This window comes from Odocoileus virginianus, chromosome 3 (genome assembly GCF_023699985.2).
Source record: "Odocoileus virginianus isolate 20LAN1187 ecotype Illinois chromosome 3, Ovbor_1.2, whole genome shotgun sequence".
In the NCBI taxonomy this organism is placed as follows: domain Eukaryota; kingdom Metazoa; phylum Chordata; class Mammalia; order Artiodactyla; family Cervidae; genus Odocoileus; species Odocoileus virginianus.
In genome coordinates this window covers 24,971,316-24,985,168 of record NC_069676.1, presented here as the reverse complement: position 1 = coordinate 24,985,168, position 13,853 = coordinate 24,971,316, and the positions used below count along the sequence as shown (strand labels likewise).

Below are 13,853 nucleotides of genomic sequence, written 5' to 3'. Positions count from 1 at the left end.
TCATATTTGGTATCAATTTTCTTTTCAGAGGTATTAGTCTATTGTCCTGGAAATTAGACAAATGCCACATGTATCCAATGCCTCTTTTTATGTTCATTCTCAACAATGCACATTAGTCTTATTAAACAAAATCAACCAGGAAAAAAGCAATGCAAAAAAAAACTTTGGCCTCTTTGATGCTCAAAATTTATAGAAAAGTATGTATAATACATGCCAGAACCATACGAAGTTCTGAGCAAATGCACATGTCACTTACTGGTATTGTTTCATTGGAAAACAATTTTTTATTCACCAAACTATTGTAATATATATTCAGCTGGAAAACTCTAGGCATTTTGTTTTACTCGGGGGTTTTGTTCAATTATAGCCAACAAAATGATACACGTGGAAAGGTCTTATCTGTATTACAATTCATAGTTGTTAAGTAGAAATTTGGAATAATCTAAAACAAACATAGGTATCTGAACAGCTTTTAAGGGGAAAAGTGCCATATTAAATTCTAATTTATACATATTTTTAAAATTCTGTGAATTCTCTACCAAAAAGAAACCATAGGGATTTCCCTGGAGGCCCAGTGGTTAGGATTTGGCAGCACTCTCACTGCCAGGGACCAGGGTTCGATCCCTGATCAAGGAACCAAGATCCTGCAAACTGGGCAGCACAGTCAAAAAATAGAAAAGGAAAAAGGAACCCTGATATTTAAGAACAGCAGTGTTGCACGTTCTGTTAAATCCCTTAAGCTAAACAAAGTCTGACTTTCAAGTAACAAAAAATAACCTCATTTTAGATACATATAACATAAGAAATTCAGAGGAAAATAGTCTTCTTTTTAAAAGACTAACCACATCAGTAAATACTGGTAAAGAAGACTACTAATTTTACATTCAAGCTATAATCCAAAGCTGGAAAAAATACATTATTTTCTGTTATAAGTAAAACCAAAGAAAGGCCAAGAGACTTTTAGACATTGTTGACTTTGTAGAAAGGAGTTAAGTCCAATTGGTAAGTTTTGGGGTACTCTGGCTTTATGCAAACTATGTTCATAAAGTCTGGTCAGTTCAACACAAATCTATCTGTAATTAGTATTACTAGCTACCATCTACTGAGTCATTCCACCTAGAATATTGGGTACTCTGTATATTGATTCTAATCTTAACAAATTTTCAGATTGTAAAACTATGGCAAAGAATTTTAAACACTTGCCCCAGAACCACATGATGCTGAGGAATGTTCAGTCCCCAAAACTAGATCTTTCTGGGCAAGAATCTGACCTCTCCCTTCTAAATCATATTACTCCCAAAAGTTCATCAACAGCAGCCATCCTAATGCAAGTCACTCAATATAGCTTGGAAAAGGCAATGGCAACCCACTCCAGTACTCTTGCCTGGAAAATCCCATGGATGGAGGAGCCTGGTAGGCTGCAGTCCATGGCCATGGTCGCTAAGAGTCGGACACAACTGAGCAACTTCACTTTAACTTTTCACTTTCATGCATTGGAGAAGGAAATGGCAACCCACTCCAGTGTTCTTTCCTGGAGAATCCCAGGGACGGGGGAGCCTGGTGGGCTGCCATCTATGGGGTTGTTAGCGTTGGACACGACTGAAGCAACTTAGCAGCAGCAGCAGCAATATAGCTTACATCTTCACTTTCAAAAGCCACAAAAGGGTGTGATGAAATTATATTACAGATAACTTAAAATTCCTGGCAAAAGTAATATGGTCATTAAAACAAACAAGTTCAAAGAACTGTGGAACAAGAAGCAAACTATTATCCTAATTACCTTCCCATCGAGTATCATATTAAAAATACAACTATTCTAGTAAAATTTTCATTTATTTTGGATTGCTTTCTCTTAGCATAATCAGGAATTTCCACAAAGAGGTAAACTGTATGAAAGAGAGGTTATATGTTTTATAAAAGTGATGAAAGTTCTCCTCTATTAATACAGTCAGCATACCGGTAACGAATCACAAATGCTTTATTCATTTAAAAATGAATATGCCTGGAAATCAACCCTGAATATTCATTGGAAGGACTAATGCTGAAGCTGAAGTTTCAATACTTTGGCCACCCAATGTGAAGAATTGACTCATTGGAAAAGACCCTGATGCTGGGAAAGACTGAGCGAAGAGGAGAAGCAGGTGACAGAGGATGGTTGGATGGCATACCAACTCAATGGACATGATTTTGAGCAAACTCCGGGAGATAGTAAAGGACAGGGAAACCTGGCACGCCATATAGTCCTTGGGGTCACAAAGAGTCGGACATGACTCAGTGACTAAACAACAACAATGCCTTGGAAGACAAAAAACTGCATTTAGTAGATATATGCAGCAATGTGAATCATGTGTATATGTTTAGAGAGATGAGGGTATGCAGATGTATTCATAAGGTAATAAAATAAATCATTATAAAATATATGATTTAAAATTTTAATAATGTAAAGTTTTTACTATTCTGCTTTCAGGAAAGTGTGAGTTATTGACCTTATTTTGTAAAATATATACATGGTTTATGTGGTGTTACTTTGAGATGTTACAAAATTTTCACCTAATTATGATAATCTCATTATTTTTCATTGTCTTTTCTTCCTGCATGATTTTATTTCAGTCAATGGTTCATCCACAATGTCCTTTTAAGAAAACGTATCAGCTGACCTGGATGAATTTCAAAGCTACCTTCTATTACCTGTTCCTTTCAGAGTATTTTTCTCAGGATTTATATAAGCTGCCTTCTCATCTTAAGGATTGTACTCATAGAGGTAATCCATGAAATCACTCACCAAATGGAGAATGTTTTCAACAGCTTGGCAAATCAAAAGGAACAATGCAAAGTCTTCCCTGGTAGTCCAGTGACTGTGACTCCGTGCTCCCAATGTTGAGGGGGGCGGGGAGGGCCAGGTTCGACCTTTGGTTGGGGAACTAGAGCCCACATGCCACAACTAAGAGTTCACATACTGAAGACTTAGCACCCTGTAACTAAAGATCCTGCCCGCCACAACTAAAAGATTCCACTTGCCACAACTAAGACCCAGTATAGCCAAATAAATATTTTTTTTAAAGAACAATTCATTCCTAAAGATGATGCTTATGCTGAAGTCTAGATATTTGAATAGGGCTCTGTTTACAGGAGATGTTTACAGTCTGCTTCTATGATGGACAAGGTATCAAACTTTAAAATACCATAAGGAATTTATAAACATCCTGTATGTGTCCAAACACCTCAGAGGATCTCGCTCACAGGATGGAAACCAGAGGCTTCAGTTTCACAACTGTGATTTTGACCATGTAGTGGGGCCTTTTTCAAGGAAGACCCAAGGCAGTGAAGTACGACTGACAAGTTTACTTTTTGGGAATGAACACAGTGCTTAACATGGAGAAAGAAACAGCGCCCCACTCCTGTATTCTTGCCTGGAAAATCCCATGGCCGGAGAAGCCTGACGGCCCCAGTCCGTGGGGTCACAAAGAGTTGGACACGACTGAGTGACTAACACAGCACAACAAAGTGATTAAGAAGAAGAAACTATTTTATAGTATTATGTAGTCATGGGTTTTAGATTACCTTTTTTTAAGATTACCTTTTTTTTTTTTTTCCAAGTTTAATGACTTTGGTATTAACTACACACATACTGGTAAGTGCTAAGACTTAAAATCTTCCGGTTCAGTTGTGACTCCAGACAGGATCCAGAGAGGAGTTCTAAAAGTCTCTTCTCTGGGTTTTATGGAGACTTCCTCTACCCTCCTGTGTAAGATTACCTTTTAAAGTAATAACAGATTCTTATAATTTGTGTGAGGGACTGATACTACCTGTGTGGACATTTGGGAAATTTTATAAAATGGAAACATTCAGATTCAGAGTAAGAAACACTTATATCTTTACTCTATATAGATCTAACTCTAAGTCTTTTGGGTAGGAAGTCACCTAAATCCTACAGGAAAATTATAAATATTTTATTAAGAAACATCCTATATAATTAAGTAAAGTTGGTTCATATTTTCTTGATTATTTTTCTTTCCTAAATGCATGCAGAAAATCTCATTTGAACATGGGTTTTAAATAGTGAGCTTAGTCCATATAAAAAGGTTAAGATTAGGAAGAGAGAATTACATCCAGTTACTTTAAATAATTAAATGTATAGAGTTATTAATTTTAAAAAAACTCAAAGTATTATGGACTGTTCTAATCACTTTATACTTATTATTTCATTTAATACTGACATATTCCTGCAAGGTAACATTCTTATCCCCATTTCACTGTTGAAGATGTTGAGTCTTAGTGCAATGAAATGACTTTCATAGAAGCAAAGCAGCTCTGTAAGAGCTTAATGGCAGAACCAGAACTCAGACCCAATTCTCTCTGTACGAAGCCTTTGTTCTAGGCTCTACCATGTCTCAAAATGCCTTAAGGCAAGGGTCCCCAACTCCAAGATTTAATGCCTGGTAATATGAGATGGAGCTGATATAATAATAACAGAAATAAAGTATATAGTAAATGTAATCATCTGAAACCATTTCCCTCCATCCACCCCAGTCTGTGGAAAAAACTGTCTTCCACAAAACCAATCCCTGGTGCCAAAAAGATTAGGGACTGCTGCCCTAAGTTACGTCTCATCAAGTCCCTAGCCACTTTCTCACCTATATGATAGGTTTAAACTTGAGAGATCAACAGAATTTTACCAAACCTCCAACATTAGTCAGGTTAGGGACTAGAGGTTGACAATAGCCTAAAAGGAAAAACTGCAATTTAATTTTAAACATAAACTCCATACAAATATAAAGAATGTGTTCATAGCCAAAACTGAAACCTAAATCTTGTTTTTCTATAAAAAAAATTTTTTCCCACATGTTAGCCATGAGTCAACAAAACACATATTACTTTGAAGTCATTCAAGCAATATTAGTGCTCAGATAGAGTACAGTTTTTGACTCTTACGAATGTGACAAGCTGAGGTGAGTATATGAAAAGACATATAAGTTACCTGAAGCCAACTACCTTTCATTCAGAGACTTCTTCAAAAGAAGACTATTCCCTGTCCCTGACTGTCAGGAGCAATTGGCTCCACTAGTTACACTAGGAAAGTTGTACCGCAGCTGGAAAATTCAGACAGCAGGGAGCCAGAAACAGCCCTCCATTCTCAATCCTCCTTGATAAAATTTCCTCAAGACCAGCTTTAAAATATGCGGGATCCAGCGCAAAGTGAAAATGCAAGGGTCTTTATTCAAAAGTGACTAAAAATTTTGAGAGTGACGGCAGAGAATGAAGTCAAGCATGGAGCTATCTAAGCACACATGATGTCTGCTAGGCTTAGGTAATTTCATTCCCTTTCAATACTGCCTTTGATGTTTCTTTAGTGTTTTTTAACTGTGTGATACTGTGAAAAGTATTAAATATCTTATGGGCTCCCTAAGAACTAGTTTGTTCCTCACTCAGCAACAGGCCACTTAGGTCCATAGGCTCTCCTTCAATGACCAGGGCCAAGACTTTATTCTGACATCCCAAGCAACGACACATTACTCAGAAGTTGATGATCCAATGAAATTCTCTGAACTAGGGGTTTTAAACTGAGCCCTTCAAGACAATACAGTGTTCTTAAGGCCCAATTTAACTCAAAACGTAGCTGGTTCACAAGTATGTCCTTTGTTTGCCTTTTCTCAAAACCAAACACATTTATAATAAAAGGTATCAGTGCACTGTGTCCATTAATTCTCTTCCTTTCACAAGTTCCAAAAAAAATGCCACAGCATGTACTTCAGCTGTTTAGTTCTCTTTTTGTGTTTCAAAACCTCCCCACCAGTAAAACTGCATGATCATTTGCACCATCTGTGCATGGGAGAGAAATGTATTATTATCCAAGCCAATGCTAAGGCTATTCTCTCAAGAAAGGAACCAACTCATCAGGGAAAGGTTATGCAGAAAAGCTCCTGCCAGAAAACTCACTGCTTCCTTCTTTTTGTCTCCCTCTCATTTGAAATTCATGAAGATGAAGTGCAGCTTTTGTTTCCCATCAGTGAGATGAGGTTTAATACACTCTTGCCAAAAGCAAGCTAACACTGAGTAATTGTTTTTCATCTAAATCGCACGTCCAACCTGCTTAGTCTTCAAAGAACATAGATAGCACAGCTTTGATACCCAACTGCAGAGCAACAAAGAGAGGGCACGAGGCACACGGGCACAATGAGAATTTTTAATCACCACGTATCTATCAGCAAGTCCTGGAACTCGGGGGCAACAGGAGAGGAGAAAAGAGAGATTATTCATAAGGTAGGTAAGGTTCCATATTTCTTTCATTTGAGACCAACTCTTTTTTTTAAGGGGCAAAAAAGTGATTTAGAGGGAATTAAGATTCCCCAAGGTGTTTTTAATCTCTTTTCACTCCAGGGCCAGGTGCCTCATGTAGCACTTAAAAGGCTTTCAAAAATGAAAGTAAATGCCTAGAACACAGAAAAGAGATATCTATCTACACAAAGCATCTGCCTTTGTTTAAGAAAAAAGTAGCTTCAGCTTTATGAACTTCACATCCAGACGCTTTATAATTTTGATGCTTTAGTGCTCATAGACTTTCGCACTGTGTACTCTACAGCCAACACATGAAAAGAGGCAAAGTCATCAATATCTAATATTGTTTTATATTTCACACCTCCTTTATGTCAATGAGTGAGTTCATTTAATTGTACATAACTGCAGAGTGTTTGCAAGGAGGTCTATGTGATGAGAATAAAAATCACCCAAAGAAATGGAATGATCAAATCTGCTACCAATGCCACCTTCAGCAGGTGTGCATACATGCGCAGTGGCTCAGTCACGTCTGCGACCTCATGGACCATAGCCCACCAGGCTCTACTGTCCATGGGATTATCCCAGAAAGAATACTGGAGTGGTTTGCCATTTCCTTCTCCAGGGGATCTTCTCAACCCCGGGGTGGAACCCTTGTCTCTTGTGTCCTCCTGCATTGGCAGATGGATTCTTAACCACTGAGCCAGGTAGAGATGCCACCAAAACTCTGTGTGGACTTTATCATTAATCCCTGTGCTTCACTGTGTAACCAAGTGCTGAGACAAAAGATTTGATTCTCTTTACTGTGTTTGTTCCAGTTAATTTAATCCTTCTTGCCTTTAAACTTCTATTTTCTAATTACATTCCTCATCTCCACAGAGACTGGAGGACTACTACACCTTTGCACTCAGAGAACATGGACATAAACTACAAAATTACATCCATCCATGGCTGTCTTTAAATAATGCCTCTGTCCTACAGCATCTAATCATTGGAAGCTTTTGACCCCAGACAGCCCTGCAATAGAAAGTACCTCCCAGAATGCTGTCAAGTAACAGAAGAGACAGCTAGTAAATCCACTGGGCTGTGAAAGTCAAAGCCGGGTAAAGTGCATGGCTGGAGACATAAGCTCGTGTCAGCTCCACAGCTAAATGAGCGTACCACTGAGGCCACATCACCTAAACCCCCTGCCTCATGGTGCTACCTGGAAATTGTGAGTCCTGCACCCATCTCCAAGGTTATTTTTCTAGATCTAAAAGCCTATAATTTCAATCTCAGTGCTTTCCTTTCTTAACAGAGAATTTCAGTTTTAGCCTTTCTAAAAGTTTGGGACAAAAAACACAACTTTTTAAACTATGGCTTTTACGTGAAAGAGATACTCTGCAGCCATTAAGATGTTATTAAACACTAGAAAGCAGTGACATTATATAAGAACTTTGAAAATAAAATGTCAATTTGCAATGCTTACACTACAGATAATGTGTTTGTCTAGATCCAAACTGAAGAGAGAGAGAGATCTTGGATAAAAATGTTTACTAGACACTTGTCTGCTGGCCTTTTATTTTAAAACACACATAGAAATGCTATAAGAAATAACTTTGAAACTATCTTAATGACTTAGAAGTTTGGCCACTTCACTTATCAAGGTTCAGGTATTTCTCAAACACCCAACTCAGCTTAGATATTTGTCAGTAAGTTGAGACACTTGGTTGTGGCCTGCAAAAAAAAAAAAAAAATTTAAGCAAATTTAGTGATTTATATACATTTTCAGAGGTATCATTATCTTCAGGCATGGCTGGATCCAGACACCACATCACCAGGGCTTGGTCTCTCTCTTTCTATCTCGTGGCTCTGCTTCCTCAAATGTTTGCTATATTCTTAGGCAATGAATTTACATACGGAGGCAAACATGGCCCCTTAGAACCTCAAAACTTAAGTGGAGTCTAGGGAGGAAAATAACATACATCAACTACATATTTTGATATCAATATCAAAGTTTTTCTTCTAGTTTTATGTTAAACTAGAATAAGGGAAGACAGTTGGTACTGTCTAGTTGTTGGAGAGCCAAGCTGAAAATTTCCAAAGGAGGCAATATCATTACACGCCTCTTCAGGGACAGTGTCTTCATTTGGTCTGTGCCAAGATATTTTATTTGAATACCAAGCTTTCTTTGACCTGACTCAATGATATTTATAATGAATATGATCACAAAGTTCATTTACTTTTTCTCATTTTGCATAAAGACAAATTACATGGTCTTGAGGGCTTTAGGGCTTCCCAGGTGGAACAGTAGTAAAAGAATCTGCCTGCCAATGCAGGAGATGAAAGAGATGTGGGTTTGATCCCTGGGTCAGAAAGATCCCCAGGAGTAGGAAATGGCAACCTGCTCCAGTATTCTTGCCTGGAAAATTCCATGGACAGAGGAGCCTGGCGGGTTACAGTCCATGGGGTTGCAAAGAGTCAGACACAACTGAGCACACATACACACAGGTCATTTGATGAAGAATAATATTTGAAAGTCTAGGATTCTGTGACCCCAGTGGTTTAAAAAGTCCTTTAAACTCACCAATTGAATAAATAAAATGAAAGTGCTGAGTAGAGTAATTCTAAGGCTTGTCTTGGTTTCTGAAATGTTATGAATCCATGTAGTGCTGACCTTGCTGTTACAATCTTGCAGATTTGATTTTTTGCTTTCTGGATACTGTTTTTTCCTGCACAAGGGAAACCTATCCCTCAGAACCCTGAGAAATGGACTATTTAAGTAGGTCAGAGACGTTTTGCAAGAAATGAAAGCGTTCAGAAGTTTGGCAGGTGATCGGCAGATAAGCAAATAGCCCATTACCCTGAACACTCTGGCTTCCAGAGGAAAACAAGTGAGCACAGAAAGCAGTCAGTCTAGCTTCACTATGAGCTGAATGCCCACATATTGATCTTCTGTCTGACTGGGTCACAGGGGTGCTGGCGTACATTAAGCAGGGAAAGGACTGAAAATTACATTAATTCCAATGGCTAAATCAATATTTAACAATGCAGTTAGTGGTAGTTGACCTTAAATGCACCTTTAATAAAACAAAGGTGATTCAGGCCAGCCTCCAGCATATGCCAGTCAGAAATGTGAATTAATGCAGAGCAGAGACATTAAAGACTGCTACTAACACAGACACCTCTGTGGATTGGCAAAATGCATGAACACTGAAGTCACTCTTTTAACAAGGGCAACTCGATTTTATTCATGTGATGCTGTGTCTTCATTTATCACCTCTCCTCTGTCTCAAGGATTGGACAGCCTCAATCTTAGCATATTTAAAAGTAGGAAAAGTATCTCTGCAACTATTTCACCAACAAATTATAAATCTTTAGTGATAGTTTTGTAACCTTGAGAAAGATTTACATGAACAAACATAGATGAAACCAATTGTTACTCTAGGAACACTGACTGTCTTACTGTAACATGATTTGCATATATTTTCTTATAAACATATAGGTTTGTACTCTATTTGCATTAAGGCTTACTGAAATTAAGTTTGCTTAAAGAGGATGCGGGGGGGGGGGGGGAAGAAGTAAGAAAGAAATGAAGCAATCTTTTCAAGATGTCAGAGAACAATCTCAGATGTTATTAGCTATCAGGCTCAGATTTTTTAAATTACCTTGCTGCCTCTAAAATATCTTAAGCTATAGAGCATTATAGTTATCACTACTAAGGACTTGGTGATAACACTAAGGAAAAGGTCAGTCTAAGAAATCTATTTCAATATACCTTAAGGCAGCAGGAGGCTCTAAAGAATTCCTAAAGGAGCACAGGAAAAGTTTCTGTGATTTTGTGACCTAACGATGCCAGTGCCAATGGAGCCATTTCCCTTACTCCGGTTTGGCTGCAAGGACAAATGTGTGATAATTAGAAATCTCTCCTGAGACAATTCCCTTTGATTTGTTATTTGGCAATGGCCACAGTTCCTCTGCAGTCTTGCTTCTCTCAGGTTTGTCTGCTGGTTACCATGGAAATGTGGCTCAATGCATCCTATGAGCTAAACAGCATTCTGCCTCACGCAAGCTGCTGGCAGTAGAACTTCACAGAGAATTGGGCAAGTTTCTAGGTTGAATGTAAAACCAATTGCTTGAAAATATGATCTTACACTTGAAAGGAAGGAGGGACAGTCCACAGAACAAAATCATGGTTTCTTTGTCATCAAGGACATCAAACGAACATCTAATTTCCCATAGGGCAGCCACGAGTCCTCTGACTGAGCTGGGGGTGGGGGTGAGAGTGGGGATGCTAGCAAAAAATGTTAGGTTCTCCAGCTAATGCTGAGATAGGAACAGAAGTTGCTTATGACCCCAAGGTAGCCAAGCAAAAACTTAGCTCCTGGAAATTCCCTCAGCCCAGGGGATTCCACATACAAACCAAAAGGCACACCCACATTTTCATAAAGCCTCTATGTTCACATATTCACTGAATTTAAGAATAAGTGTCAGAAGTTCATAGTGACAGACGCCTACATCAACAAACAAGAAAGATTTCAAATAAACCACATTACTTTGCACCTAGAACTAGAAAAAGAAGAAAAAACAAAGCCCAAAATTAGTAGAAGGAAGGAAACAACAAAGATCAGAGGAGAAATATATGAAATAGAGACTAAAAAGACACTGGAAAAGAACAATGAAACTAAAGGCTGAGTCTTTGGAAAGATAAACAAAATGGACAAATCAAGAAAAAAGGAGAGAGGAGTCAAATAAATAAAACCAGAAATGAAAGAGGAAAAATTACAACTGATACTACTAAAATACGAAGGCTCACAAGAGGACACTATGAATAATTATACACCAATAGATTGAACAACCTGAGGAAAATGAATACATTTCTAGAAATGTACAACCTATCAAGAATGAATCGTGAAGACATGGAAAACAGACTGATTACTAGCAAGGAGAATGAATCAGCAACCAAAAGCCTCTCAACAAACAAAATCCAGGACTACAAAGCTTCTCTGGTGAAGCCCACCAAACGCTCAGAACAGAATTAACGTCAGTCTTCTCAACTCTTAGAAAAAATCAAAGAGGAGGGAACATTTTCAAATTCATTTGTTGAGGTCAGCATTACACTGATACCAAAACCTGACAAGGATAGCACAAGAAAAGAAAATTACAGGTCAGTATCCCTGATAACGGGGCTTCCCAGGTGGCTCCGTGCTAAAGAAGCCACCTGCCAATGCAGAAGACGCAAGAGATGCAGGTTCCATCCCTGGGTTGGGAAGCTCTCCTGAAGCAGGAAATGGCAACCTGCTCCCTTATTCTTGCCTGGAAAATTCCATGGACAGAGGAGCCTGGAGGCCTGCAGTCCATAGGGTCGCAAAGAGTTGGACATGACTAAGCTACTGAACACAACAGCAACACCACCATGATTGAGTGGGATTTATTCCATGGATGCAGGGATAGTTCAACATCTGCAAATCAGTCAATGTGATATACCACATTAACAAAACGAAAGATGAAAAACATATGATCATCTCAATGCATACAAGAACATTTTTGACAAAATTCGGTTAATTATACTTTAAAAGGACTAGATGAAGAAAAAATGAGAGTGTTAAAACATGGCCAAGATTAACTTATTTTTGTCCTTCCCCCTACAGATTAATTTCCAAATGAGCTTATAATTAGAAAAACTAAAACTCGAGAATATATTGACTCCTATATTTCTTATCTCCCTGGCAGTGATACCTAAACAGTTACAAATTCACATTTATTAAGAGACCAGACTAATACAACCAGTTTAAAAAAGCCACAGAAATAGCAGGGTCATATAATCTATTAACTGCATGTAAATTTTTTTCCTTTTCACACCTCTGTCAATAATACAATAACCTCTACCAGAGGGCTTGAAAGAAAGGCCTTGGGATCTAGGAGGACAAGGATAAAAGGATTAATGCAAACCATGCAATATCATTAGAAAAACAACTCAAAATTCAGTTCAGAGTATCATCTTCATAAACAAACATACCATTTTTAAAAAACAAAACATAACATTTGCCAAACAAGTATCCATATCTGAAAGTATGGTTAATCCAACATAAAACATGTAAACTGGTAAAGAATTAGCAATGTAGAATACAAAGAATAGTCATTCTCACTTCTAACTAAGAAACACAGTAAGTTTCCTTCAAAGTTTGGAGTTTCATTCCAGGATACAACAAAACTTTAGCTTCCCTAACCAGGAAACCTTGACAAACCAATCGTCCAACCCCACCCACTGGGTGAAACCTCCACAATAAAAAGGAACCTCAAACCACAAGAATACAGAAAGCCCACTCCAGACACAGCAATCTAAACATGATGAAAAGGCAGAGAAATACCCAACAGCTAAAGGAACATGAAAAAAGCCCACCAAGTCAAACAAAAGAGGAGGAAATAGGGAATCTACCTGAAAAAGAATTTAGAATAATGATAATAAAAATGATCCAAAATCTTGAAAACAAAATGGAGCTACAAATAAATAGCCTGGAGACAAAGATTGAGAAGATGCAAGAAATGTTTAACAAGGACCTAGAAGAAATAAAAAAAAATCAATTAAAAATTAATAATGAAATAAATGAGATCAAAAACACTCTGGAGGGAACCATGAGTAGAATAACAGAGACAGAAGATAGGATAAGTGACTTAGAAGATAAAATGGTGGAAATAAATGAAGCAGAGAGGAAAAAAGAAAAAAGAATCAAAAAAAATGAGGACAACCTCAGGGACCTCTGGGACTATGTGAAACGCCCCAACATTCGAATCATAGGAGTCCCAGAAGAAGAAGACAAAAAGAAAGGCCATGAGAAGATACTCGAGGAGATAATTGCTGAAAACTTCCCTAAAATGGGGAAGGAAATAGCCAACCAAGTTCAAGAAACCCAGAGAGTCCCAAACAGGATAAACCCAAGGCGAAACACCCCAAGACACATATTAATCAAATTAACAAAGATCAAACACAAAGAACAAATATTAAAAGCAGCAAGGGAGAAACAACAAATAACACACAAAGGGATTCCCATAAGGATAACAGCTGATCTATCAATAGAAACCCTTCAGGCCAGAAGGGAATGGCAGGACATACTTAAAGTAATGAAAGAGAATAACCTACAACCTAGATTACTCTACCCAGCAAGGATCTCATTCAGATATGAAGGAGAACTCAAAAGCTTTACAGACAAGCAAAAGCTGAGAGAATTCACCACCACCAAACCAGCTCTTCAACAAATACTAAAGGATCTTCTCTAGACAGGAAACGCAGAAAGGTGGTATAAAAGTGAACCCCAAACAACAAAATAAATGGCAACGGGACCATACCTATCAATAATTACCTTAAATGTAAATGGGTTGAATGCCCCAACCAAAAGACAAAGGCTGGCTGAATGGATACAAAAGCAAGACCCCTATATATGCTGTCTACAAGAGACCCACCTCAAAGCAAGGGACACATACAGACTAAAAGTGAAGGGCTGGAAAAAAATATTCCACGCAAACGGAGACCAAAAGAAAGCAGGAGTCGCAATACTCATATCAGATAAAATAGACTTTCAAATTAAGTCTGTGAAAAGAGA

The 13,853-nt window shown here is 38.0% G+C and overlaps 1 long non-coding RNA gene and 1 pseudogene across 12 annotated transcripts in view; both read right to left on the bottom strand.

The window, feature by feature from the left end:
* LOC110128585 (uncharacterized) overlaps positions 1-13,853 on the bottom strand; it is a 146,402-nt gene that overhangs the window by 29,322 nt on the left and 103,227 nt on the right. For 2 of the 12 annotated variants that reach the window (XR_011486785.1, XR_011486790.1), the window contains one exon: positions 5,081-7,989. The exons of the other annotated variants lie outside the window; for them this stretch is intronic. This is a non-coding gene — a long non-coding RNA (uncharacterized lncRNA). Of the gene's footprint in view, positions 1-5,080; positions 7,990-13,853 lie in introns of those variants that run through there. 12 annotated transcript variants of the gene reach the window in all.
* On the bottom strand, positions 3,663-3,768 carry LOC139034562 (small nucleolar RNA SNORA26; annotated as a pseudogene).